This window comes from Pteronotus mesoamericanus, unplaced genomic scaffold, assembly GCF_021234165.1.
Source record: "Pteronotus mesoamericanus isolate MK-2021 breed Mesoamerican mustached bat unplaced genomic scaffold, CSHL_Meso_final contig_61, whole genome shotgun sequence".
In the NCBI taxonomy this organism is placed as follows: domain Eukaryota; kingdom Metazoa; phylum Chordata; class Mammalia; order Chiroptera; family Mormoopidae; genus Pteronotus; species Pteronotus mesoamericanus.
In genome coordinates this window covers 1,030,664-1,056,367 of record NW_026555217.1, presented here as the reverse complement: position 1 = coordinate 1,056,367, position 25,704 = coordinate 1,030,664, and positions in this window count along the sequence as shown.

The window sequence follows — 25,704 nt, the reverse complement described above, 5'->3', positions numbered from 1 at the left end:
GGAAATTCTCAGGACACCAGAGGGTTCTCAGGATTTACTCTCAACAGAGAACCACGCCAGGGACAGGTGTGAACCTTGGTGGGGAGGAAAGGGGGTTCCCCTTGGGAGAAGGCTTTTTTTCCCCCCAGCGTTCTCAAATACATCCATAGATAATTCTCCCTCTTCTCTCTGAATTGAATTTCTCAGATTCTCCCTGCAGAAAATCAATGAAAAGGTAACACTGCTTGTTTGCTGATGAAATATCAGCAATGACTAGGGTGTCTTCCTCATCAATTCCCTCTAGCCTGATGTGAAACTAAGCACACCACAATTTCTCATCAAATTATACTGTACATGTGAACTTCAAGGTCCTCTAAGAGTGCATGCTCTAGAAGAACAAATTCTAAGTTCATACATATACATATATGAAATAATTTAAACCTCTTTAGTTGTGTTAGAACATACACATTGCCCAGATGTCCCTCTCATTCTGAAATAAGCAAACTAGAAAACATGCATGAATGTCATTCTACTCAGCAATGAAAATATATGATCAGCTGATACAGACATCAAGGCAGGTCTGTTTCAGTGATCACTCAACATGGAAGTAGTCAATCTCAGAGTCAATGAAGGCAAATGCCCTGCTCTTCACAGGGCCAATCTGGATGAAAGTGCCTGGCTGGGCTTTCTTTCTCTTTGCCCCCATTCCCAGGTGGGAAACTACACCTTATGAAGACAGAGTTCCCTCATTCTCAGCAGGGCCCTGAAGGATGACAGTCCCTACACACGGGAGCAAGCACCTCTGAGATCCTGTGAATGCAGTGTCCCAAACCAAGTCTGATGTTATCCTGACAGCAGCCTTCCCCTTCTTTCCTAAGGGAGACCCCGATTTCACTCTCTCCCACAGACCCAGGCCTCCAGGTCAGATGACACACCACTGATCCCCCATTTTCAGCAATCACCTTGAACCACAGCCAGATCACTAACACCTCCACACACTGCTGGAAATGATGTCATTTACATGGGAATAGATCCTGAATTCTACCTGATGGACACAATTCTGATGTAGGGTATTCAGCTGCCACTGAAGACAGAAATAGTTTCACATCTCACTCACTAAGGAGCTGAGTGCTCAGATCTGGGTGCGTGGAAGCTCCCATTTCCCCAGCCTGCTTATCCTGTTGAGTGAACCTGGGAGACAAATCAGGGTGAGGCATTCAGGGGCTCAGGATCCCAGTGGTGCTGTGCTCAGGTTAGGGCCTACATCACAGAGGTTGGGTGGGTTGGACAGAGAGAATTATGTCTTTCAGTGGCACCTTCCTGGAGCTCAACTTCTACAGCCAGCAGCTTGGGGCAGAAAAAGGACTCTAATATCTTCCCTTCTAGAAAGGGGGTTCTGTGACCTGGAGCTGGCAGCACTCAGCCTGTGCTCTTGAAAAAGCCAGTCTTGAATACACTATCTGAACTAGGAGAGAGAAGGGAGGGTGTGTGCCTTTGATTACATTGGCCAGCTGGACTCACTGTTAACATCTTCTTTGAGTAAATGTTTATTCATTGTTGGTGTTCCAACGAGATCATCTCCAGTCACAGTCAGAGTTTTAAAATAGTTCCTGCACCTGACAAGGATTGAAGCTCTCATAGCTCTTCATACTCTCATATTTGAGTTGAAGTACTATCTGCCCTTTTTTTGTGTTGTGAAGAGAACTCCAGGTGAGAACTACCCTTTGTAGAAATAAAAATCACATGCTGCTTGTGAGGCCCAGGACAACTGATCTCTGGCACCTTGCCACAGTGCCCAACAGCATATTTCTTCCCTGGAAGGGAAGCTCTTCAGTGCACCTCCCACCAGCTCTAGGCAACCATTATGCTATCTTCTTCTAAGTCTGAACTATCTGTGAGTCCCTACCTAAGAAAAATCATTTGGTTTTTGCAGTCAATGCCTACATTGTTTCACTCAGCATGATGTTGTCAATGTTTATTTAAACAGTGGTTTATGGCAAGATCTCCTTTTAATTATTGTTAGGTTACTGTAAAAATAAAAGAACAATGTGAGCAGTAACTGATACTTATCTGAGAGCAAAATGAAAATATATTTGGGAAGCAGGGATCCAGGAAGAAGCCCTAATATTGCTCTGACTAAGGGTGAAGGCAAGGGGTGTTTATGAGAAAGAGAGTGATGCATGTAGAAGACTAGAGGGAAGAAACTTCTATTGTTGCAGATAAACTAAATTAGTCTTTAGCTGAAAATGGTAGTGCAAATTATAAAGATTGTGTGTAATTTTCTGCCCTGTAGTCAGTTTGTCTCTTCCTTGTTAGCTGGGCAAACAATTGTTTGAAATGCAGTGTTGGGCACCCAGTGTAAAGGTGACTGTGGAGAGTCCAAACCCATCAGAATTCAGACAATGAAGTGTGCCAGGTGTTTTTTGTTGTTGTTCGGTCATTTGTTTCTTTGTTTCTTTTCCGCAATGGCTGCCTGCACTGTATTTTAACAGGGCTCCTCAAGTCTCACCTCCTCACAACAAGGGCCTTTCATGTGTGAAGTGACCACCACAAACTCCTGTATGCACAACACATTGTGACTCATTCCAAGTTCAAGTTCTACAGGTGACCTCAAGCCCTGACGCTGCCTCATGATGGAAACTTCCAGCCAGAGAACACCTGCTTCCCAAGTTCTTCCTCTTGCTTTGCAAGCTCCATCCTGCTACCTGGGACTGTAAGCTGTGCTGACTCAGAGATCTCACCTCAATGGAGTCACAGAGTACTGTTTCTTCTTAATGGCTTATTGCACGTGGTCGCGACATACAATTACTTAATGATAGAGATTTGTTTGATTTATCATATTACTGTTAATAGTTCCTTAGAGGATTTTTTTTTTGATAGACAATTGATTTATTTAAAGGTGGCATTGCAAAACAGAGGAAGGGACTGTATTTTTTATTTTTTTTTATTTTATTTTATTTTATTTTTTAATTAATTTATTTACTTTTTAAATACATTTGTCTCTGCCTTCCCCCCACCTCTTTCCCTTGCCCCCTCCCACCTTCCCTCCCTGAGCTCTTCCCCTTTGGTTTTGTCCATGAGTCCTTGCTATATGTTCCTTGACTTTCCCCTTCTCTTCCCCTTCCCTGCCCCCCCCTTCCCTCTTGTCTCTGTTGATTTCTTTTCCTTTCAGTGTTGCTGGTCATATTTTCCTTGCTTCTTTGCATTGTTGGTTAGGTTCCGCTTATAGGTGAGATCATATGGTATTTGTCTTTCGCCCCCTGGCTTATTTCACTTAGCATGATGCTCTCCAGTTCCATCCATGCTGTCGCAAAGTTTAGTACTTCTTTTTTCTTTCTGCTGCGTAGTATTCCATTGTGTATATGTACCATAATTTTTTGATCCAATCATCTACTGATGGGCATTTAGGTTGCTTCCAACACTTGGCTATTGTAAATTGTGCTGCTATGAACATTGGGGTGCATAGGTTCTTTTGTATTGGCGTTTTGGTGTTCTCAGGGTATAGTCCCAGCAGGGGAATCGCTGGATCAAAAGGCAGTTCCATTTTCAGCTTTCTGAGGAAATTCCACACTGCTTTCCATAGTGGCTGCACCAGTCTGCATTCCCACCAACAGTGGACTAGAGTTCCCTTTTCTCCACAGCCTCGCCAGCACCTGTTGTCTGTGGATCTGTTTATGGTGGCCATTCTGACCGGTGTGAGGTGGTACCTCATGGTGGTTTTGATCTGCATTTCTCTAATGGCTAGTGATGCAGAGCATCCTTTCAAATGCCTCTGGGCCCTCTGTATCTCCTCCTTAAAAAAGCATCTGCCCAGGTCCTTTGCCCATTTTTTGATTGGATCGTTTGTCTTCTTGGAGTAAAGTCGAGTGAGTTCTTTGTATATCTTGGAGATCAAACCTCTATCTGATGTAACATCATTAGAGGATGTTTACTTAATGAAGTTCCCAATTGTGTAAGACATAATGAAAACATCAACATAGAGGTTACATTTGTAGTTGCTAAAATGACATGGTAGCTCACATAACTGACACGTTCTTGAGAAATCCAGCACAGGTGTAAGGTCATATGGAAAAAGGGATGTTTTCAGTGCTCTTTTAGGTAAGATCCCCCTTTTACTTTCCCCAGACAGTGAAAAGTGAGACAGATGCAATTTTTTGTCCCTAGAAATAAACTGGAACTAAGTGCCTTCCAGGAAGCTAGAGAGACACAAAGCCCACATGGGGAATATCAACACATCTCCTCCATGCCTGACCCTAGAAAAGTCCAGCTTTGAAAGGGAGCTTGAGTAAAGGCCAGCGGTGTCTGAGTTCTCAACTGTGACACCTTGATCAGTGCAGGAATGTTCATGATTATTGAACCAGAGACCCAGATGCAGGAAGAAACTGTGTTTCCTGCAACAATTGGCAGGTGCAGGTGTGGGTCACTGAGAAGGAAGCCTGTCTCCCTGTGGGGTGCTGGGGCTGAGATGCATAGACAGGTGGTCAGAAGGAAAAATAACCATCAGGATGCCCGCTAAAATGAATGAAAAGGCAGGGCATCCCTCACAGAGCTGGCCTCAATCACTTAGGAACTCTTACCCAAACCTAGAATCCATGAGCAAGCACTGTCTTTGTGCTAGGAACAAGGCAAAAGGAAATCCTCGTGTTCATTACCTTGAAAATCATCACAGTGTTTGTGTGTGTGTGTGTGTGTGTGTGTGTGTGTGTGTGTGTGTGTGTGTGTGCGTGCGCGTTTTATTGAGCAGTAGAAGTTCAGTGTTATGAGGGCCATGTGCAGGTCTTCAGATGGGACCTTCAAGAAGAGGAACCTGAGGGCAGCAGAGGCCCCCAAAACACCCACGAGGTTCTGGGATCAGTGGTATTGGTTGTATCAGTGCACCTGGAAGCTCCATGGAAAAGGCTCTTTGGTGACATTCACAGACACCTGACTGGGGGCTTGCTGTAGTGTCACAGCTGCTTAGTAAGGCCAGTCCTCTGTGCCCAGAGATGTGGAAGCATATGGGGTCCCTCAGGGAGACACTCTGATGTCAGAACACAGGCTTTAATTCTGGACTGGAGATGCTGGAAATTCCATGACCTGGGAGGCCAGACCGGATCGTACCTTATAGAGAATAGGCTGGGCAGCAGTGGTCATACATGACCTACATATTGAGAGGAAACCCAGGCTTTCTTTTCAGGTTTCCCATGTGGGACAGGCTGAGGAGTGGCATAAATGATCCATCAAACATAACCAGGAAAACATAAAATGAAATAATGTCTGACTACCTATTCCACTAAACAAACAAAAAACTGAGCCAAAAATGAAATAAAAAGTCATTGTGTGGGGAACATTAATGTCTATAAAAAATTCTTCACAACCTGGGACAAGTCACTAGGTGTCAGTGGTCAAGTCACTCTCTTGTTCCCTTACAGTATCATGTCCATTGCTTCCCTCTAATGCAGACACTTATAACATTAGTACCTTGGATAATCTTTGTATCCCATGATCTCTAAATTAATCAAACATGACAAAGTCCCTTTTCTATATAGAAGTCACAGTTATCAAATATAGTTCACACAACCACAGCTAACTTCACTGAACATAGGTATTATGATCCACATGTACTTGACTAATTATTCCAATCTATTATGTTCTTTCAATTAATTCATTATTGTCTCAGCAGAGACACCCTCTGTAAACTGACTAATCTGTTTGTTGGAAACACACAGCCTCCCTCACAAAGTCCCTTTTTGAGGCAGTCATTGACTTGGCATGATGTTCACAGCACCAAGCTTAGGAAACAGCACAGTGAGGTAGAGGGACCCACAGCAACTTGGTGTGAATATTCATGCTGAGGAAAATACACCAAGGGGACAAGTATTGTTTATTATGCACATAGTTTAAAACTCTTGGAGGAAAAAGAAAGGCCCATCAACGAGTCAGATATAGTTTGACAGAACCAGGAATGGAAGTGGTGGAGAGGAATTCTGCTCACAAGGGCTTGTGTAATATCAAACTCCCAGTGACATCTAAGAAGGAGACCCAGCCTTTTTTTTTATCAGATTTCCCATGTGGGGCAGATGGAGTAGATGCAAGAATGTCCCATCACTTGCCAGCATTCAGACATAAGGTAAAATAGAGTCGCACTATCTATTCTTGTTAACAATGATAAAAAGGAGTAAACACATATGAGAGATAATGATTCATTATGAGTGGATGACAACTAGGTGTACAGAAATTGAGAATGATTATAAGTAATGAAATGATGACAACACAACTGGACAGAGGTTTTCTTTCAAATCTTAGTTGGAATCAGTTTTTTTTTTATCCAATGTCATCAGCTTTTTGGAAGCCTGGGGTCAACTGATAGGGCTTTTATGGATTCAAATCGTCAATGACTACTACAAGGCGATGCCTGTTTCATATTCAAATATAGGGTTGTTGCATGTGGATAACAATAATATATATGCAAAAATGATAAAAGTATGTTATCAAAAATAAGCAAATGATGATGATGATGATGATGATGATGATGACGACAACCACAATGAACTGAAACAGAGCAAATAAACTATGGATCCTCATACAAAAACACCATCTCCTGGGCTCCTTGAGGCGGGGGTGTGTCCTCTTCCCTGTAAGTGTTCAGAGATTTTATAAATGGAACCCCAATGAATTGTGCAGTATCGGTGATCCATGGTGTCACCAGATGAATAATGGCCTAAAAGTTGTCTAATAACTAATGTTCTGGACATGTTATATTGTTTCCTAATATAAAAGAAAGTCTATGAAAATGTGCATGTGGGTAACAAAGAAATTCCCTTTCCACTGACTTACAAAGACATTGTCCTTATTTCCCTTGATTTCTACCTGTGAAACCTTTAAAATTTCTATTTTTGAAGAATGCCTTTCCATAGTTATTTTGAGATAATACAATATACTTCTTACACCCCCTTTACTCCCTTATGGGTCCTAATTTTAAAAAGTCTTTAATCCCTTATTTTATTAACACTCTGCTCATGGAAATCCATTATGTGCCTGCCATGTGATTCAAAATAAGTACAATATATGCCCCTTTCCTGGTTCCAAAATCACTCCGAGATTTGAGGGTATTAAGCAGAACTCCACTCGTGGCACACATGCTTATTCTTGTCCCTATGGCTGCAGTAACCAAACAACATGGACAAACAATGCAATTAAAAATTGGGCAAAGGGCCTGACAGACACTTCTCTAAGGAGGACATCCAGAGGGTCAGAGATATATGAAAGGAAGCTCAGCATCACCAGCCATCAGAGAGATGCAAATTAAAACCACAGTAAGAGACAACCTCACACCAGTCAGAGTGGCCATCATAAATAAAACAACAAACAAGCGCTGGTGAGGGTGTGCAGAACATGGACCTTAGTCCACTCTAGGTGAGAATGCAGACTGAAACAGTCACTGTGAAAAACATATGGAATTTTCTCAGATAACTAAAAATGAAACTGCACTTTGACCTAGCAATTCCACTGCTAGAATGATAACTTAAGAACTCTGAAACATCAATTCAGAAGAATCTATGTACCCCAATGTTCAAAGCAGCACAATTTACAATTGCCAAGGGCTGGAATGAGGCTAAGTGTCCATCAGTAAATGAGTGGAGCAAAAAAAAAAAAAAAAAAGTTGTAGTATATTTACACAACAGAATCCTATGCAGGAGAAAGAAATAGGGAGCTCCTACACTTCCCAACAGCATGGTTGGAACTGGAGAGCATTATGTTAAGTAAAATAAGCCAGGTCATGAAAGAGAAATACCATATGGTCTCACCTATAAGTGGAACTTCAACAAGAAAACACAAAATTGAGCAAAATATAACCATAGATATGGAAATAAAGAACAAATTGACAGTGACCAGAAAGGATGGGTGAGGGGAATAATGAGGAAAAGAAGGGGAATGGTCATTAAGGAACAAGTATAAGGGACCCATGGAGAAAGACAACAGAGGGAAAGATTGCATTTTCAGGGTGGGGTGGGTAGGTTCACAGAGAGCAATGAGGGGAATGGGGACAACAGTAATTGAACAACAATAAAAAATTAAAAATGAGAACAATATAAATGTAAAGAAATAGACAATGGAGGTTGCCATTTTCTGGGGAATTTTTTTTAATTAATTAATTTATTTTTTCAAATACATTTGTCTCTGCCTACCCCCGCCACTTTCCCTTGCCCCCTCCATCCCTCCCTCCCTCAGCTCTTCCCCTTTGATTTTGTCCATGAGTCCTTGCTATATGTTCCTTGACTTTCCCCTTCCCTTCCTTTTCCCCCACCACCCCTCCCTCCTTCCCTCTTGTCTCTGTTTGGAGTTTTTTTTTTTAAACAATCAACAGGGAATTCATTACAAATATTCATAACTTAGACTTTCTTACAATTAAACAAATTTGTCCCAAAAAAGATCTATTAAGCAATTAAAAAGTTATAATTCCAAATCATATTTCTGATGGAAGGCTGTGTTTAGTATACACTAAGAAAATTATATGTTGTGTTGGACATCCTAGCAGCCTCTACCGCAGTGACCATCACTAATAACAGAGACAAGAGAGTCTGGGAATCAGGGTTTACTGTCCAGTTGAAAGAGCTAATTCCTGTGAGGAAATCTGTGCTAGGAATTTCCCTCATTTTTCTCCTTCTGAATCCCAATATCACTGACAACACTGGACTGAGAAAATGGGTCATGTAATCATCTGTTATAATCTCTGACATCTGAAGAATTCTGGGTTGTACACATACATAACCACCATTCTAATTTCTTGTCTTTTATCTGCACTAAAGAATGTGATTAATTTGATGTGATTAGTTGGGAGCCCCTGAAATATTTGCAGAAGGAAAGGGTTTGCACAGGGAACTTAGACAAGATCACATTTCCACATCAACAATCAAAAATACTTCAGCAGTCTATGCTTCAGAGGTACTTTATCAGATAAAAAAAAATGTCATGAATAAATAAAAATATATCTTTAAAAGTGAATCTGCTTTTTTATTTCTACACCAGAGTAGACATTCCTTGTATCAACATTATAATACACATATGCAGACATTATGGATATACTAGAGTTTTGAGATTCAGGAGGTTTCTGAAAAGTGCTGATAAATATCCCCAATATCTTTAATAGATGCATGAGATTTTAAAAGTGGTCACTGACTCATTTAGTCCACAATTTCTTCTCATGCCCAGAATGGTGAGTTCATCCTTTGAATCAATTCCAATGTGTCTCATAAACCAGGGAATCTCCTATCCCAGGCATAAATTCTGGATATCAAGGAGTGCATAGTACCCTGAATGCAAAACATTTATCCCAGGAGCATGGGCAGACAGATGCTAATCCTTGGGTTACTACATAGTCTGGGGTTTCTATTTCATCTGGCAGTTGCTTGAGCATCTTCTCCAGACTCAGGATTGGGACTCTGAGAGCAGAGACCTCTCAACAGCAAAGAGAAGCTCTCTGGCCCAGTGGTGTTGGCCATTGTGCAAGCCCCCTGCACACAGAATCAATGGCTGCAGCCCCTGTCAAACCAGGACAGGCTCACAGCCATAGGAGCTACAAGTGTGGAGTCTGATGATGCCCACACACAAAGGCATCAGTTGGAGCTCAGTTCTGACAGCAATGAGTTCTCGAGAAAGTTCAGGCAGGCCTCTCTCAATGTGGTGAATTGGCTTCTGAGAGCTAGACCAGAAGCCTGTATCAGGGTTCACAGTGGCCACAGGGTGAAGACCAGGAGGGCTCTTGTGTTGGGAAGGAACCTGGGTGGCTTGACTGTCCCACCAGCCACAAAGAAGTAATCACCCAAGCTTTCTCATCAGCATGCATAAGTGAAGGTGCAAATGGGTGAAGAAGGATGAGGCTTTAAAGCTCCCTGATGCCCAACATGAAAACCTGCACTCTTGAGACAGAATTGCAATAAAAAGGAAAAGAGAAACTGACAAACATTGCAGAGCAGAACAATCTGTAATTATGAGCAAGCAGATAAGAGCAAACCAGAGGTTAGACAAGGTTCTTCATGGGGCACCTTGAGTGGCAGTTTCAACTGTCAGAAATAGTTCCCATTGCAGCAAACGTGGTGGGTCAGCTGCCTCCTTCCAAGGATTGCACTTTATGGGGATTCTGCAGAGTCTGAATTAGACATCCTGCACTGGAGTCATTCCCAAAGATCTGGAATTCACATTTCCTCAATGAGCTGAAATGTTTGAACCCAAAACTGTCTGGAGCTTTGCTGTGGTGTTTTATGTTAACACACATGGTGAATTCTTATATGTGAGGCTCAAAATCCTTTTTCCCTGATTCCTCATTCAGTATACAATTTCCAGTTTAGTGATTTCATAAAAGATGCAACCACTTAGTGATTTGGATTCCCTTCATCTGTAAGCTTTGCCCACGACGAGTTCCCAGTCTCTTTCCCATAATATAATCTTCTAGGTCCCCTTATCCCAGGTTGTCAGGGGGACAAAGGGAAGGCAGGTTCCAAACTGACTCCTTATGACCAGGAAGCAGGTCCCATTGTCCAAACACACCCATCTTGAAAAATCTGCTGTCCCACAGTCAGTGCCTGTGTTTCTTTGGGAGAAGGTGAGTCTAGGGTCTCAGCACCTCATGTGGCCTAGGAACCTGGGAGGCATCCTGAGTGTCTCCCCTGTAGGAAGGGGTGCACTGCTCTGGGGGAGGTGAGATGAAAGAATGACACAGAGTGTCTAACCCCTGTCTCACCTGAAGGGCCTTGAATGAACTCTGGGTAGCAGGTATGAACCTTGTGGCCTGATCTCTGGAGCTGGACTGAGACAGAGGCTGCACCTGCCTTGCCACCTGCAGGACCAGGGGCATCAGCCAGGGCATGGAACTGACTGTTCTTTGCGATTACTTTTACATCAATATTTATACATTATTTTAAACAAAATTATGATTATCCAATCTGTCAACCATGAGTCTATATAATGAGTTTCCTTATACCAGTGGTGAAGTTTTATATAATATTATCCATTATGTTAATGAATTCAACAACCCAATAGATTAAATTAGTGTGATCTACTCACCTAGCCCAGCTTTTATTTTAAACAAAGAAACAGGGCTGAACATTGATATGAGTGAAGGGTGCCTTAGTCCCCAAGATATCACCCACTTCAGAACTACACCAATGTGTCCAAGAGAAGAACTGTACCCAGGACCCATTAGAACATGGGGCTGTGACCCCCAGTCAGCCACCCCTCACTTATAAGACAGAAGTCCCAAGTGCAAATTTCTCTCCCAGGTCCTGGTTAAATCCCCCATTTGGGATGTGTGGGCACACAGCTCTCTCCTCAAAAGGGACACCAGTCTTTGGGGAAGGCAGGGCTGTGCTGTAGAAGAAGATGAGACTGCTGGATCTCCTCTAGTTCTTGGTGACAGCCCCCCCAGGATGAGTGTCTGACTGTCAGACAAGGGTCTGTGGAATGGTGGTGACTGGATGTGACTGAGAAGGACAAATGTTACTTGCCCCCAGGTGCCCTGCCCCAGGTGTAACTGCAGGAGTTAGGCCCAGGCCTGGTGAAGCCCTCACAGACCCTCTCCATCACCTGTGTTGTCTCCAGATGCTCCATCACCAGTGGTTCCTGTGGGAGCTGGATCTGCCAGACCCCTTGAAGGGGCTGGAGTCGATTGGGTACATATGTAGTAGTGGAAACACTTACTACAGCCCATCCCTCATGAGCTGCACCTCCATCACCAGAGACACATCCAATAATTAGTTCTCCCTGCAGCTGAGCTCCATGACCAATGTGAACATGACTATGTATTACTGTGCTAGAGACACAGTGAGGGGAAATCAACATGAGCCCAGACATAAACCTCCTGTCAGGAGACAGGAGGGCTGGTGACATGGTGGGCTCAGGACACCAGGGGCTGCTCAAGATAACATCAGGGACATTGGAAAACTACACTGACACTGCTCCACAGACTCTGACAACCCAAGACCACTTGTTCTGGCTCTCTTATTCCTGCATGAGTACCTCCTTCCATTCCTATGAAGACATTCATCCTGTCCCTCATCGTAATGCCATCGAGCCCTGTGATGTGTACAGTGAAAATGGAGACCTGTGGCTATATCCCAGAGAGATCCCCATACATGTCAGGTAAGTGCTGGGTGCATTGACTGGAAAAGTGTACCCTGTGCCTGTCCTTCCCCAGAACAAGCCAGGACCTTCTCACCACAGACTCTGCAAGTTCAAGGTGCTGGGACATCAGGAAACCACAAGGGTGTGCACTGTCCTGTCCTCATGTGAAATGTGTTTGTTTGTGTTTGTTTTTGTTTTTTGTTTTTGTTCTGTTATCAATGTTCATCACTCACCCGATTTGGATTAGTGTGTGGATCCTGTCCATGTGGTAGGAATGGGGGAGAAGGGAGAACTGAGTGTATTACCATGAACATCACCAGGGTGTGTGTGTGTGTGTGTGTGTGTGTGTGTGTGTGTGTGTGTGTGTGTGTGTGTGTGTGTGTGTGATTTATTGAATAGGACAAATGCAGTGGCATTAGGGCCACATGGAAGGATACTCATATGGAACCTGAAAGCAAAAGAACGTGAAGACCTCAGAGTTATCCAAAACCCCTGAAAGCTTCTGGAAATAGGGACATTGGCAGAGTCAGTGCATGAGTCAATTCTAGCAAAGGGGCTCCTTGGTGGCTTTATAGCGCCCTGTTCTGGGGCTCCCTGCAGAGTCACTGGGGCTCAGTAAGGCTACTTCTCTTTATCCTGAGATGTCTAAACACATTTTATCCCTAAGGGAGCATCTTGAATTCAGGGCTGAGATTTTAAAACTGCACTACAACCACTGAGGAAGAGGCTCATGTCCTGTGAGTCCAGACAGTACCCTCCCCTGCCAGGCTTGGGCTGGGCATCAGGGGGTGCTTGGGACCCAGATCTCAGGCTGTTGAGTCAGATGCAGATGGAATGGAAGGTGAGGATTGATTTCCTCTGAGTTCCTGGTTATTCCTCTTCTCATAAAAACATCTCAAATATGGATGGGTTAGACATGAGATGAGTGTAAATATCCTGTTCTATCTGAGCAGTTACCAAACTCAATAAGAGAAGAGAACAACAATCAGTGGAGATATTTATCAGGCTTCTTTATATCTGAATGTTAAGAAACTGGAGACAGGGGTGGTTCTTCAATTTATTCAGTGCTGCATTTTGAAGATTCCCCAGGCAAAGGGATAAAACCTACAAGCATTAAAGCCCAGAACTGGCCCAGGGGTCTCTGTGTCACTCAAAGTTAAGTTCTCAATGAGGCGCATGTTCTCTGGGGGCTTGTTCCTCGGTCAGAGGAACTATGTCTGCAGAGAGCTCAAGGACCAGGCAAGGGAGTAATATCAGACAATGCTGATTAAACTTGGACTCTGAATCTCTCAGTGAGCATGGTCACTGGGCCCTCTACCTTCTCCCAGGTGGAGTCAAATAATCAGCTATGAAGTCTTCTGACTCATGACTATGCAAATGAGAAGAGGTAGACTGGGTTTATTATGGGTCTCTCTGTGCCCTGAGAGCATCACCCACAGTCATACCCTCTCCTCCAGAAATCTTCATGGCACAGCCCTTCAGCACGGGCTGGAACTGAAGAGCCCTTTTCTTGGAGGCAGTGGCTATAGGTAAGGGGATTCACAATCTCATGGTTGATGAGGGAACCATACACACCCATAGGGCATTTCAACCCACTCCTGCCTCTTCCCCACAGGTGTCCACTCCCAGGTGCATATGGTGCAGCCTGGGGCTAAGGTGAGTAAGCCTTTGGCCTCAGTGAGGTTCTCCTGCAAAACTTCTGGATACTCCTTCACCACCTATATATGAACAGAGTACAGCAGGCCAAGGAAGGCACCTGAAATATTTGGACTGGATCAACACAAACACTTGGAAACCTACATTTACCCAGAGAATCTCAGAATGATTTTCCTTCTCCATGGACACTTCTGTTAGCACTGCCCAGCTGCAGAAGAAGGACGTGATGTCACGGGACGTGACTGTATATTACTTTACAAGAGTCTCGGTGTGATGATCCACATTCTCAGTGTGTCACAAACCATGAGAAGCAGAACAGCTGGATTCTGCTGATGAGATGACAGGATGATGAGCTTCCTAACTTTCTAACTCACAAGTAGGATTGTGAGACCAAGACAGATGCAGCCACAAGTGCCCCATCAGAAATTAAGGGAAAAGTTTCAAGGGACCAGGTGCACTTCAAGGGAGTGGTTTGAAAGATGCTCCTGAAAGGACTTCTGTTATTTAATATGGTTTGTGCAGGGGGAACATTGGGTGCCTCCTTGTTCTCTAAATGAGAAGTGTTCATGGAAGCATCATTTGGAAACTTTGATTAGGGTCAGGTTTGAGAGTTTGGACTGTAGTGACTCCCCAGCAAGTTGTATGACATCTCCTATTTCTGAACAATGGAAGTGTGCTCAGAGAAAGTGACTACAAGATTGTCATTAGGAATTTTGATTCCCTTGTCTTTGGACCATCATCACAGAGATGACATCCTGGACATACAGTTGAGGGTTGACAAAGTTCCAAGTTCCAGCACAGTCTATGACATCACAGCATTCTTTTAATCCTCCCTCAGGGGGACAACCTGAAGAGTCTCCTCACCTGAGACTACAATCTTGTAAGTTTCCCTGTCCCTAGGTACTACTGGTCATCATACAGCAAGCATGGTGGGGACACCCTTGACAATGTAAGACCACATCCAGCCTATTCCACATTCCTCTGACAATGGAATCAATTACCACACACCAGGGAATGCCATTTCTACACATTTATTTCTTTACAATCTTCAGGTCAGAGCACAAAATCCCTTCTCTGAACTGAGGTCTCAATGGTGGAAGGATCACCCTTTCTCCAGAGGCTATAAGGCAGTGGTGTGAACTGAAAACATGGGCTCTTCAAAGTTTATATGTATAAATCCTCATTCCCTAAGAGGATAGTATTAAAAATGGGTATTGAGGGGATTTTTAGGTCATGAGAGTCCCAAGAAAATGGCTATTGCTTTTCTCAATAATCTCAGAGAGTTTGCTGATTATTCTAGTACATGAGAACCCACACAAAGCTTTCTAATATGAGTCAGAAGGGATCCCTCACCAGAAGGCACAATGGCAAAGTAATGAAAGGCACGTCTGGCTGCCCGAAATTTCAAAAACCAAAGCAGGGAAATCAGGAGCTGCGGTAAGTGAGAGTGGTTTTATTCAGGTGCTGACAAATATTAATATCTCAATGAAGGATGGATTTTTTTTTTAATGAAGTAGAGTAACACGAAAAAAATGAGGTAGTGAGGATAGGCTGTGGGCATGCAGGTAGTGTTCTTCTTGGTCTCAAAAAAAAAAAACAACAACAAAAAACAACTTTGCTGCCATAATTGTGGAATTGGCTGGTGCCAACACAATTTTTTGGTGGGACACCTGTGTCACCTGAAACTGTGGTCAAGGTGGTTTCTTGTATAGGCAAGACTGGAACTGAGGGCACGTGCAATATGCTTTAAGAAAAATTGTGTGTATGTGAGCATTTTTTAAGTTAGTACTATTTTTAATTCCATTTCATAGTAATTCTCAGCAATATAAAATTTTTATTTCATGGTTCAATTTACTGATGTCAATTCTTCCCCAACATCTATGGAGTTATTGATGTGCTGCCAACCTGGGGGAATGAAAAACCTGAACCTGTTTGGAAATAAAAGCCGTGTCAGTTAAAACAGGTATATTTTTGGAGGTGCCTGTATAGCAGATTCTATTTTTCTGGCATGGGAAAAGCAACTCATAAAGGGATACGCAACAATAAAGACAAGCATTATAAAACACAGAATGTTAAACCTATATTAAATTTTCTCTTTTGTTGACCTGGGCCCCTATAGTATCCATGACAATAGTCTTGTAAAGCAATCCTGAGTTCCCTCAAAAAGAGAGATGTGATGGTCCAATGTTTGTTCACATCAAGTACCTTTTTCCCTGATTTAGGTGATGCTGTTTTTATCTGAGCTGAGATGTCAATGTAAAAACAACAAGAGGAGTTAATGGTCATTCAAACTCCTCCTTATTATTAGTATATACCCTAAGGCAATTTGATTTTCTAAGACAATTCTAGTTAGAGAGCCCAGAAATTTCTCAATATTAGAAAGTGAGGTGTCTGATTTAATGGCTATAGTGGTTAAAGTCTTGAAGAGATTCTGAAGTACATGCTGATGTACAGCTGCTCCCCAGCAGCGTGATAGAGTCCATCTAAAGAAATATTCATCATATTGTGTTTCTCTGGGGAGATCTCAGGCCATTTGTTTGCATATGGATTGATGACTCTGTAATCCATTTGCCCAAACCATTTTAACTACTCATTTGTAGATCTCAGGAAAAAGCAGGTCTCCTATCTGTCCCACTGAGCAGCATTCAAACACTTGGAGTTGGAATGCATGCTCCAGTGGGACTTGAGAGGAAACTGTTTTTTTTTTTTTTTTTTTGTTTTGTTGGTTTTTTTTAGGAGAGAAACTGTTTTAGACAGGCAATTTACAGAATAAGACCAGTTCCAGCAGACTGATGGAGTATCATGCAAATAGAGTAAGTGCTGTGATATCTTTAAATCTCTTTAATTGGCATCTTACTTTCTTGAAGTATACTTGTTGCTGCATTTGTCTCATTACCCCTATGAGAAGAATGGATTTTATTTTTACTCAATGTGGTATTAGATACAGAGTACATAGGTCTCAAGTGCATCTTTGGATACTGTGGAGAAATAAGTATGAGCTTGAGGTACCTACAGGAATCCTTGAGTCCTCACATCCATTATCCTTGGCAACATTCCAATTCATCATCCTCCTTTGTATCTTTTTTTTTTTTTTTTTTTTTTACTCGTCTTCACATGCCTGCTGCTATTCACCTGAGGTCTCTATCCTGGAGACGATGGGTACTGGGTCATTCATTCTTGCTCTGATTTTGTTTAACTACTTATTATATTTCCTGCACAAGAATTTTCACTCTGAGTCCTTTTAGGGAAAATTGGAACCTCATGATTTATGCAACTGCTGCCTATTGAAGAGAGGTGTCATTTTTCTTCAGAGCCAAGAGGGCCTTGTTCTTAGTAAGAGGGGAAATAAGGCCTGGGCACAGATGAGGGTGGTAATGGTGGTAATGGTGTCTGGGGGTCATATTCCCTGAGTAGGAGTAGGACTTCTAACATGAAGGAGTAAAATTGTGTTACTAATCTCAATATTATTGAAGAAGCTAGAAAAAAATTAGGATACATTTCTAAGTTCAAAAAAAAAAAGAAGAAAGAAAGAAAAAACCAACTGAAGATAACTTACTGAACTAGAGTTTAGTGTCCATAACTGTCTATTACAGTGGTTGTTAAAACCTATTCTCTCTACATAGAATCACCCTCCTTTTAGTCAGAAAGCTAAATTAAGAATAATTTGTCTTAGCTGATGTGGCTCATTGGATTGTCAGCCTGTGAACCAAAAGATCACCATTTTCATTCTCAGTCTAGAGCACATGCCTGGGTTGCAGGCCAGGTGTCTAGTGTGGGGCATGCAAGAGGCAACAACTCATTGATATTTCTCTCCCTCTCCCCCTGCCTTTCCCTCTCTTCCTCTCTCTAGGCAATACCACAGTGACTAAAAATAAAATCCATTCTTCTCATAGGGGTAATGAGACAAATGTTAAATATCTTAAAAAAAAACTTATTGTCCTTTTTTTAGATGTATTTGAAATTTTCCCATTCTTTTATTTGCCATTTCACATTTTATATGTATATTATCATGTAGTCTTAAATGTTTAATGTATTCATATTGTCAATAGTTTACTTTATAGCTTCTAGTTTTGCATATTTTACTTCCAGGTAAGGAAAATATTACTTTGCATTTTCTCCTATAACTCCTTATATTTTACATATTGATTTTTAACTAACCTGATTTTTTTTGTGTTTGTTTAATGTGTGAAATATGGTGCAGGTCATTACAAGGAACCAGTGTCTCTTTTGGAGAATGTGATATGGGTGGTGTGTCATTGGAGACAGTACTCTCTGACACATGGTGTCAACGGCATGATGGGCAGGCACCATGGTCCAGGATGCTCACCCCACAGAGGACCGTGCAGTGCAGATTGGATCCTCTTTTCTTGGCAGAAACTATGTCTCCATGAATTTTCACTGTGCAGTGTCTGCTGAGAGGGTAACCAACAGTTCCTGCTCCTCTCACCTGGAATGTGAGTGAGTAAATGACAATAACTTCAACAGGACCACTTACCTGGCTTTCATTATCTCTAAAACTCTTTGAGAAACTGGGACACAGAGACACCCAGGTGTTCCCTTGAAATGAGTCTCTTCTGTACCACCTGTGGATTACCTTTCCGTAGCTACAGAATGAACTGGTTCCACCAGGCTCCTGGGAAGTGGTTGGAGTGAGTGGCACTTATATTGCATGATGGAAGTCAGAAAAAGTCTGCAAACTTAATGAAAGGCTGATTCATTATCTCCAGACACAAAGCCAAGAACGTGTTGTACCTGCAAATGAGCAGGCTGAAAGCCAAGGACACAGATGTGGATTACTGCATGGGGCATAGTGAGGGGTAGTCAGGGTGAAACCTCCCTGTAGGAGACAGGAGGGCTGGGTGGCAAAGAAAACCAAAGACATGGCTGGGTGTTCAGGAAACACAACGTTTGATCTTAGCATAGGATTTCCCTTTCCCCTGATCTCAGACATGAAACAATGGTAATTTGCTTTCACAGGGGAAAGTTTGTGATTTCCATTTACTGAAATAATGGAGATTTATGATTCAGTAGATTTCTGTGAATGTTCATTCAAAGGATGTTTTCTTGATGCAGGTCCTCATTGCCCTAATACATTGCAATGACAAGATCAACATGTAAGACAAATATGCAGTGACTTAAATAAAGTAGTAGCACACCTATTTGATACATCCTTGATAAACCCAGCACAGATACAAGGCTCTGTATAAATGGGGGCTCTATCAGTGCTCTGCTGGGTAGAGCCACCTGTGACATTCACTAGACAGCAAATACAAAATGGGTGCTCTTGTCTGTCCCTGGAACTAAGTGAGAACTTAATGCCTGCTGGACTGCAGGATGTGGAAGATGGAGCGTCCACTGGTGGAACATCACCACGGTTCTTCCATGACCAAACCTATAGACCACATTTAAAAGGGAGTCGCAGTAACAGCAGTTGTTTCTGACCTCTGGTGCTTTGATCAGTGTATCTCCACACTAATATTCACATTAAGACATGACTGAGTGTGTATTTACAAACCTGCACGGATGGGGAGTGAACTCTGTGAGGAAGGCCTGTGAGTCTACCTGTGGAAAGTACTGGGACTTTAGAATAGAACGTCATTACATGGGTGTGGAAGAATGTCTGTTAGAGATAATTGTATGCTGACTCTTTATAACTGAAGAACATAAAGTAATTTGGGACCTAAAATATACATAAAGTGTTGGTCCAGAAAAACAATCACTTCCTTAAGGACAGCTGAGCCCAGAACCTTTCTGTGTTAAAGTGAGAAAGATCTACTCTGGAGTGTGCCACCTGATGAATTCAAGGGGCTGGTCCTCATGTTCTTGACCAGAGAGTCTCTAATTCTCTGTGGCTGACCTTCTAGGTCATAGGGCTTTGATGGTTTCTATTGTCACATGGCTCCATGTTCTTGAATGTCACACAAATGAACATCAAGATACTGCTTGGGATACAGGTGGCATTTTTACATGTATATATAGGCTCCTGTGGGGGAGGCAATGGCACTGTGAAAGTTGGAAAATACTGGGGCAGAAGGTAAGAATGAAAGAGCTTAGTCAGATGAATGATGGACTCTTTTTCCTGATGGGCAGAAGAGCCCCCGTTTGGGTGTGACACACACAAAGGTGTTGCCCAATGTCCTGACCATAGGTCAAGAAGACAGCAAAGGAAACCTAGTTATTATAGAGATAACCATATTGGGTCTGAGCATACAGAAATTGCTAGGGATGTAAGGGACACAGTGAATAGGGCCTGTCAAATACCAATAGAAAAAACTGCTGGGACAAAAGAGCCATCAAGGGGTTTTTCTGGTGTCTTTGTTGAAGAGGACATGTAAAACCAAGTGGTGAAAGGACATTAGGAGCATCTGCAAGGCAGTGATGGGCTAAAGTCCATGTATTCTTTTTGCACCAATGGAAGATCCAGGTGTCAACAACCATGTCCTATCTGCCAGTCACAGAAACCACTGCTGGCCCTGGGATTGATTTCTTTGAGGAATGACCCACATGGCTCTCCATGAATGTTTAAGGTCATGAACTCTGCCCAAGAGAGGCTGTAAATTTGTCTTTATAGGAATAGGCACTTGTGTTTTGCTGCCTCTCACAGACCCCTTGGTATGTGCCATTGTTCAAGGCTGTGAAAGAAATTCAACGGAGATATGGCATCATCAAGGACAACCGCATTACATGTTCACATGTTGAGGGAGACACTTTTTACTTCCATAGCATCTAACAATGAGCAGAAAGACACTACATCAAATGGACTTACTGTGTTCCATACCATCTTCACAGTCTTGGTCTGAAGAGAAATGAAATGCTGTATTGAAACGCATGTTGTGTGCACACAAGGAGATAAATGTGTGAGAGCTTGTTTACAGGTATCATGAGTTGTACTCACACTCACCATGAAGGGCCCAAGTATGTTTCCACTGCACAGGCTCTGCCACTGACCTGCTGTTGGGGATGAAGGTGTGGATGTGTGTGCAAGTGGGGCCTATCAAGTCTCCCCACTTAATCTCACCTTCTCTTTTCCTACAAGATGCACTGGGCCTTGCACAGCAGGGGTGAGAAACAAGATTCCCCAACCATGCAGTGGCTCACTAAACTATGTGTCTCAGCATTTATGTCAGAATTCATATGGGTCTTATGAAGTGCAGTGTTTTCAACCAATCTGGCCCAGTAAGGGACACAGAAGAGTCCAGAGCAAGATTACTTAACAATATCTTTTTTTGGGAATAAAAATGGAATGAAAGGCTGTTTTTCACAGGCTAGAAGAGTAAAAATGGGTAGAAGTTCCTCACCTTCAATCAATAATCGCTCTTCACTTGCATGTTGCAGCGTCATCCAGGTGCTACACAATAAACATGAGCTCTGTCATCTTCTGCTCACAAAAGTCACAATCCTTTTGCTCTTATCTCCCTCAGGGCCTCATTTCACTAGGACAGAGGAGAGGCTGCACTCGGTCAGAGCTGTCTTGTTGACTCTGGCCTAACCCTGAACCAGAGACCAAGGACAAGGTCAGACCCATCCTGTGTAGGCTGTGTTACCCTCCTCTCCATGGTGCCCTTGTATGGTGGTAATTCTATCCTGGCACTGGGGATCTCTATGGGTGATCGGATGCTCTAGATTTAGCATGAAGCACAGGTCTGAGTGACATGTTTGACCTCACCCCAAGGTCTGCAACATCTCTGAACACTGTGGTTCTGTGACCTGCTTTGTGTTCTTATTGGTAACAAAAGACAGAGAGGATTAGCTTCCAAACCAGGGAGAGTGTGTCTGGAATGTATGGTGACAACCCCATAAAGACACAGACACTGAAGAGCTCCTCATGGTCCTCCAGAAATCGAGCTCATCAGTCCTTAGTATTTTCAGGTATTGTTGAGGACTCTACAAGTGAGATGAGATATGTCAACACACACAGTGAAAAAGGACTGGCCTTATTGGAGGGATGTACACAGAGCAAGGAAACAGTGCATGTGAGAGCTCAGAGAAGGCCAATGTGGACTAGGCCTGACTCAGAAAGCACAGGCAGAGAAAATCAATACATTAGTTTCCACACACATTGTAATTATTTTCAGATCTGAAAGTTTAAGAGAATTCCAAAAAGTACAGAATGTAGGAATGTAATTAAAATGTGTATTTTACAATGTGGGTGACAGAAAGGAAATAACACATGTTTACTTCACAATAGTTATGAGACTGCCAGAATCATACAACTTTCAACTGCCTACAATTAAGAGACAGGTGTTCAGGTAAAAAGAATATCATAAAAACTTAAAGCAAAGAAATGGAAGTTCATTAAGGGTCGTGCTATATATTGGGTTATATTTACAGTAAGGTTGATGTCACACATTATTTTACACTCATGGGAAGTTAAGTTCAGCAATTTTGTCCTGTGAGAAAGTCACAGTGTGATTACACAAACATGGGGTGTTCAGACAGCACAGTGAACTCAGGAGTTGTGTTTTTATATGGCGTCAATGAAGTAGGTTTTTTACACAAATGTCAATGCACACATGTGTGACCCATGTGAAGAGATGTGGCATCACTACACCAATGATATCCACAAGTGAGAGAGATATGTGAGCTCCATTAAGAGTTTATTGAAATGTTATTGGATGAAGAGTGTCTTGTTTAGACAAAGACATGTGTGCAGGGGCCTGTACAGGAAAGGATGGCCATAGAATTTGACAATGATGAATATGTTTAATGTCATGCTCCAGAGTTAAAACCATTCCTGCAGAAACTGTGCATCCTTTTGAATAATGACTAGAAAGATCCATGCAATTGAAATAATGGTGACTGGTCAATTTTCTGTGACATTTATTCTTATGATTACACATTCAGGGATACCTTGGGGTCTCATTCTGGAGGAAGACCTGCCTGGTTTCTGTGGGGTCTCTGTCAGGGAGGGAGCTTCTACAGTGCACATGATTCTCACTGTTTATGAACCAGCACTACTACTCCTCTCTGAAAACACAGGGCCCCAGCCATCTTCACAACATGTTAAGGTGCTACAAGATATAGTCTCTGTGAGAGTGAGCTGCCTGGTGAACTTCGAGATGAAATATTAACATTCGATATTCCTGAATCAAATTTTGCTAATATTAAAACCCTTTGCCACACTGAGGTACCAATAAGGGAATGAAAAGACAAGCTTAGACTGTAGAGCCTATGTTCACATATTATGTCTGAAAATCATTCTATTCTGAATATTAAGGACTTTTCATGTAATGCAGGAACAAAGGACCCTCTGAGAACAGGGCCCAGCCCTCCCAGGAAGGTTGGAGATGAAGAGGGTTCCTTTGAGGGTCACAGTGACCTTCCCTCTGAGCAAAGCTGTGGGTGAGCCCCACCCCACTCTGTTGCCTCTGGGCACAATGAACATTCAGTAGCAGAATCTGAGAATGTGAGTCAGTCATGATTCTGCCCACATAATCTATGCAATATTTGGAGGGCACTACTTCACAGAGATGTGTAGTTACTGCTTAGTTTGTCCTCTTCTCCATATAAAATCATGCTTCTGTCTAATGGAATATGGGAGGGTTCTCTGCTCTAGACCTCAGTGCCTTTATGGAGAGTTAGCACAGAGAACCTTGGACACATACACAAGTCTCACACAGAAAAGATCAAGGAGGTCTATCCTGGCCTTTCTTTGTTGTTACTCATATAAACATGGTCATGTGTGTTTAAGGTAAGACAATGGAGTCTTGGGAAACTGGTTATATATATTTGGTTAGTAACTTATAACTAACTTGAAAGCAACATATTACTATACAAAAACTATGATTAAAAACTCATGCCCTGGCTTATTTCACTAAGCATAAAGCTCTCCAGTTCCATCCATGCTGTCACAAAGAGCAGTAGCTCTTTCTTCCTTTCTGCTGTGTATTATTCCATTGTGTAAAAGTACCATAGTTTTCTGATCCACTCATTTACTGATGGGCACTTAGGTTGCTTCCAGCCCTTGGCTATTGTAAATTGTGCTGCTATGAATATTGGGGTGAATTGGTTCTTTTAATTGGCATTTTAGGATTCTTAGGGTATAATCCCAACAGTGGAATCACTGGGTAAAAAAGAATTTCCATTTTTAGCTTTCTGAGGACATTCCAAATTGTTTTCCACAATGGCTGCACCAGTCTGCATTCCCAGCAATGGACTAGGGTTCTCTTTTCTCCACAACCTCTCAAGAACCCTTTTTTTTTTTTTTTAATTTTGATGGTTATTCTGACCAGTGTGGAGTGGTATCTCATTGTGGTTTTAATTTACATTTCTGTAGTGGTTAGTGATTATGAGCAGCCTTTTATATGTATCTGGACTCTGTGTATGTCCTCCTTGGAGAAGTGTTTGTTCAGGTCCTTTTTTGATTTTGTTTTGCTCACTTTTTGATTGAATTGTTTGTCTTCCTGGAGTGTGGTTGTGTGAGTTCATTATATATTTTGGAGATCAAACCTCTATCTGATGTATCATTGGCAAATATATTATCCTATATGGCTGGCTCCTGGTTCATTTTGCTGATGTTTTCTTTAGCTGTGCAGAACCTCCTTATTTTGATGAAGTTCCATTTGTTTATTCATTCCCTTATGTCCCTTTCTCTAGGGGACATATCAGTGAAAATATTTCTGTATGGGATATCTGAGAGTTCTCATCTATAAGTGGAAAATAATCAGCAAAACAAGCAGGCGAGGAATATATGATCAGCAAAATTGGAGAAAAAAAAAGAAACTGACAGGGATGGGAGGGAGGAAAGGAGGAGGATAGTGGGGAGGGGAATGGAAAGGGTCAGATCAAGGGCCAGATGTGAAATACACATGGATGAAGCCAAGATGGAGAAGGATTGAGTGGGTGAGGTGGGAGTGGGTATAGCAGGGGAAAAGTGTGGTGAGTAAATAGAGACACATATATTTGAATTAAAAAATAAATTAATTAAAACAAAAGAAAAAATAAAAACAAAACAAAAAAAAACTCATGCCCTGTCTAGTAGGTGGGGAAGAGGCAGAAATGTCCCTTCAATTGTCAACATTCAAGCATAAAATAAAATAAAGCCTGACTACCTATATCCACTTAACAATCAAAAAATGAGCAAAAAGGAGCAAAAACTAAATAAAAATAAAAAGGTAAAACCATTATGTGTTTATAACCATGACTGGAGTGAATAAGAATGATTATAAGTAATGATGAAGATGATGATTTTTGTTATGATCTTTATGGTAATGATGATGATGAAGATGAGGATGATGAAGGACTGATAGAAAAGTCTCAGTTCAATGAAACTAAGGTTCCTCACACAGGCACATCATCAATATGGCTCCTGCAGTCAGGGGTGCCCTCTCTTCCCTGTAGTGTTGAGAAATTTCCTAAATGAAGCCCCAATGAACCATTCAGCTTTAATGACTCATGGTGGTACCAGAAGAGCAATGACCTTCATGGAGTCCAACTCCTAAACCCCTGACCTGTGACATTGTTACCAAACATAACAAACACTGTAAAAATGTGATTGTGGGTCACGAGAAATCCAATTTCCACCCTTTCGCAGTGACATATTCTTTATTTCTCTTTGTCTCTACCTGCAGAATTTTAACATTTTCATTTCTAACAAATGCCTGTCCTTAAATGCGTAGGTAACTTTTAAGACAATATGATCTGTTTCTATCACACCCTGTATTTACTTCTGGGTCCTACCATGAGAATCTTTAAACCAACATTTCTGGTAGCACTCTGCTCATGACAATGATGCATATTTGTGTGATGTCTCAAAAAAGCAGTCCCGCATCTTCCCTTTGCCTGTTTCAAAGTCACTCCTAGATTGGTGTGTATTTTTCCAGCAGTCTCCACCCCTGCTACCAGAGCCTGATATAGTCTTTATGGCTGTGGTAACCAATCAGTATGGGCAATGGAAGTTGAATAATTTCTGGGGCATTTTTAGAATAAAAGTCACCCAATAAGAGATCTACTAAAATATTAATACATTAG